Source organism: Betta splendens, chromosome 17 (assembly GCF_900634795.4).
Source record: "Betta splendens chromosome 17, fBetSpl5.4, whole genome shotgun sequence".
Classification (NCBI taxonomy): domain Eukaryota; kingdom Metazoa; phylum Chordata; class Actinopteri; order Anabantiformes; family Osphronemidae; genus Betta; species Betta splendens.
This window is the reverse complement of record NC_040897.2, coordinates 4007695-4011858: the sequence shown is the minus strand read 5'-3', so window position 1 is coordinate 4011858 and position 4164 is coordinate 4007695.

The following is a 4164-nucleotide window of genomic DNA, read 5'->3' as shown; positions in this document are numbered from 1 at the left end:
GAACTGAATTTAAAACAGGAACTCTGCTTCATTACACACTTGAGTTGATCATATCCATCTTTGCCCCATTGAATAGTAAATATATAAAACGATATATTTACTATTCAATGGGGCAAAGATGGATATGATCAACTCAAACATGTCTAGGTGTCAATTACATTCTTTGGTATTTGGTAGCTTTCTAGAGCCACAAAGATCATCCTCCATACATGTTGTGTAGCATCACTTCTACTGACTCCTGCTTCTTTCAGTCGTGTTCTCAGCGTCCAACTAGATATTTTAATGTTATAATATGTAATTTCAATATATTCCTGTTGTGGCCAAAATTAACTTAATAACAAAGCTGATGCCACCACAGAGTTATAGAAGGTTTTCAGGGGTGCCCCCCCCCTCACTCCAATGTTTCAATGATTAACTGCATATTTTACAACAATAACCAACTGGTAGATTACAGACAGTTTTTATCTTAGCTGTCAAGACACATCCCCTTCTTAGAAAGGAAGAGCCTCTCTAAGCACAACAGAGGGCAGCAGATCAAAGGTCAGCCTGTACCTCTTGCGATGAGCGTCTCTTTACACGTCTAAGTTTGACCAGGAACCGGCTTGGCATTCAGCTTAGATGAAGACAGAGCACAGTTGACACACACTGTTTTATTCAAATGTAAATCCATTAATATTCAATTGAAATTTAACTGGTAATAGTGTAGAGCACCTTCAGCCAGAGGCTGATCAGTATTAAGTGCTCCACAGAACGCCACCAAACATCCTTCCTACTGGTGGCCATCAGCATGTACAATCCTCCCCCTGTAAGGGTTGACCTGCAATAAACCTTAGCTAGTAATTTTGATGTGATTGTATGTGTACTGTATATGTGTTTCTATTTTTTTTATTTTCAAATTTTAATCTCCCTTATTTCCTTGTGTCTAACTCTACCTGCGACATTAAACAAAAATGTGCAAAACAATTTCCCTCTGTGATGAATAAAGTTTTTTGAATCTTAAACAAGTTTTAGTTGAAAATTACAAAAAAACCCATATTGCTTTTAAATGGCTTATATTTATTTCATAAAGCACACCATGGACACTTACTCTTTACTTAAAGTGTAACAGCACAGTAACAGTCTAAGACACCGCTTAATGTGGCTGCTGTTATGGCAGATAAACAGACCTGACAGTTTTCTGTAATAAAGTCTTATATGAGGCTAAATCATTTGTTCCAAACTTGTTGATTGCTTGTTGTTGAGATAGACAATGTGTCTGTTAGACCTGGAGAAGACGGATCATTTTTATCTTGAAGAACAGTCAGATCTGAGAATCACAAATACACAAAGAAAACAAAAATCAAAATTTTATATTAACTTGCTTATGTTCCACTTAATTAAGCTACTGTAGCTACATGATTTTCAAAACTGTATTTTTTGTCTTTAACACTATATTTTGTGTTGTTGGGTAAACAAACACATTCAATTTACTTACATTCCTGTGTGTACATGACACCTCTTTGTTGGCATTCAGGAAAGACCTCTTTAATGTGCTAGACTAGGACTTGGTATGAACAGTGCTTAACTTACTTGTACAGACGTAATTAGTCTTCACCTATTCCTCTCCATGTTTTACTTTTATCAACATCTTGGCACCTAGGAAAGAACACATTGACATTGACTAAAGAGCCACTTGTGCACCAGTTATGGTGCCATGTATGTTTACTCAATGTCGAACTAAACCCTAATAAACAAACATGTTATTAAAAAAAGTTATATTTCCCAAATCGTTCACATGTTTTGTGTATCTCCACAATGTGCAACTTATCAAATTTGTTGTGAATATATACAGGACAGAAAATAATAATCGGCGCAGGGGTTATGCCGCAGTGATGCCCTTGACGTCATTTTGGATATTAAAAAATCACGTGACAGACGTCAGCGACGTCATTTCAGATAGCCAAAATTCGAATTGTGCCTAGGTAGAATGTAGTTGTGTATGGCAAGCCGTTTTAACATTTAATGGTTTTAAAGTGACTATCCGTAACTGTATTTTAGATATCCAAAATAGGCAGAATGCAGTTGTGGATATCTTGAATTCCCTTTCTACCTAGGAGAAACTGAATTATGGATATTCAAAACTACTTTCCCATTCAAGTCAATGGGCAATTCTGCCTAGGCAAAGTTGAATTACGGATATCCAAAACTCGAATTGTGCCTAGTCAGAATGTAGTTGTGAACATCTCAAATTATAGTTTTGACTAGGTGGAAATACATTACCGGATATCTGTCATTTGAATTCTGACTATCTAATAAATTTTAAAATGGCTTGCCATATTGTAGTTATTTGTTTGACAGATATTATGGTTTTGCTGTAACAAGTCTGTTTAGCAGGGGTGCAACTTTCTCAGAGCAGAATGGTCCGTGTACGTTCTAACAGTTATGATTTCCCAACCAGATTAAAAGCTGGGAAAACGAGTCAGTTTCTTTTTCGTTTTTTCCTCAAAACGAGAAAACGGGAAACAGCTTTAAAACCATTTATTTGTCTGGTTTTGAAAACACCTTTTTCAGCTGGTTTATTCGTTTTTAACACGCTGCTTGTGTGTGTGTGTGTGTGTGTGTGTGTGTGTGTGTGTGTGTGTGTGTGTGTGTGTGTGTGTGTGTGTGTGTGTGTGTGTGTCTGTGTCTGTGTCTGTGTGGGAGGAGGGTGTCTCTCGTTACATCACAAAAGTACTGGACTTACTACTTTACCATGACAGCCAACCCAAACAACCACGTGCTGTGTTACCAGTGTGTACAGAGACATCAACAGTTCTAAAGATGGCAGACCTTGTTCATAAATATAGTTCTACACATAACACTATACATTTATGTTCATGGTATCTATTCCATTAAGATGGGAGACACAGATGTCCAGGTGGGTGAACAGGTTGAAACGTACAGTAGACTGTCACTGGGTCAGACCACAGGGGTCAATAGAAGAAGTGAGACGTATGTTTGTCAGAGTATATAATAAATTTCTAAATCTCTGTGGATGCACCAAATGCTATTCTATTTATGTGTTCTACAATCCCCAGAGTAATTAATTAAAGTCCTTTGGTTGAGGCCCAGTGGCCTATACAAATATTACCGCCACAAGTCAGTCAAGATGTCTGCACATAATGTAAATGAGCAAAATCATGACAGTAAACTCATCATTCATAGGAATGTTGTCCGGTGGCTGCTGTGGTCGCGTACTTTAGTGGGGTGGAGCACTGGGAGAGAGGCTGATGGTGGTAAGGGTCCTGTGAGTGTGTTAGCTGTCCAGCATTGTTAGCCATAAAATACAGAGTTCTAAACAATGACCTTTTTGTTTTTTTTCTAAAATCAAAAACATTTATTAAAAGAAACATAGGTGATGGTACTGTATGAATATAAAACACTGACCTACAAATTACATGAACAGGAGCAATCACACAATAAATAAAGTGGCAATCTTTTCATAATCACAACCCCAAAACTTGTGTACACAGGCTCCTCCCTCCATCCATTTCAGGCACAGCGTTGACCCATTCTGACACATTTCAGTGCACACTTTGCACCCAACAATACTCCTGCAGCCTGCTGCATACATGGAGCCGTCGATGAAGCCTAAGTGAAAGTAAGAAAAGAAAAAGGTAAATACTGTACTTACCTGGTGTAACTGGTGCATTCTTTTGATGGTTTAACACAATATGACTGATCTCACTGAGGTCAATATGCTTAAACTTGTGGTTAATAATAATTTTTGTTACTAACTGTTTTAGTTGTAAATTTATATGCAACACAAAGTATCAAAACAACAGCAAAAAAAACTAATTATATCTATACAAACTAAACACGTGAAGAGTTTGAGTTCCCCAGACTTTGCTTTGCTTGTGATCTGGGAAGCATCTGAAAAAGTTCTGAATGTGTCTCATTAAATCCTCCAAGCCTTGGAAGACGTCAAGCAAATTATCGACTTGATCCTTCACTCACTGATAAGAAATGTCACTGCTTTGACAAGAAAAAATAATTAAACCAATACTGTAGCAATTAAGACTGTTTCCCCCAAACTTAGGTACACTACCGTTTAAAAGTTTGGGGTCACCCAGACAATTTTGTGTTTTCCATTAAAAGTCACACTTTTATTTACCAGCATGAGTTGTTAAATGAATGGAAAATATA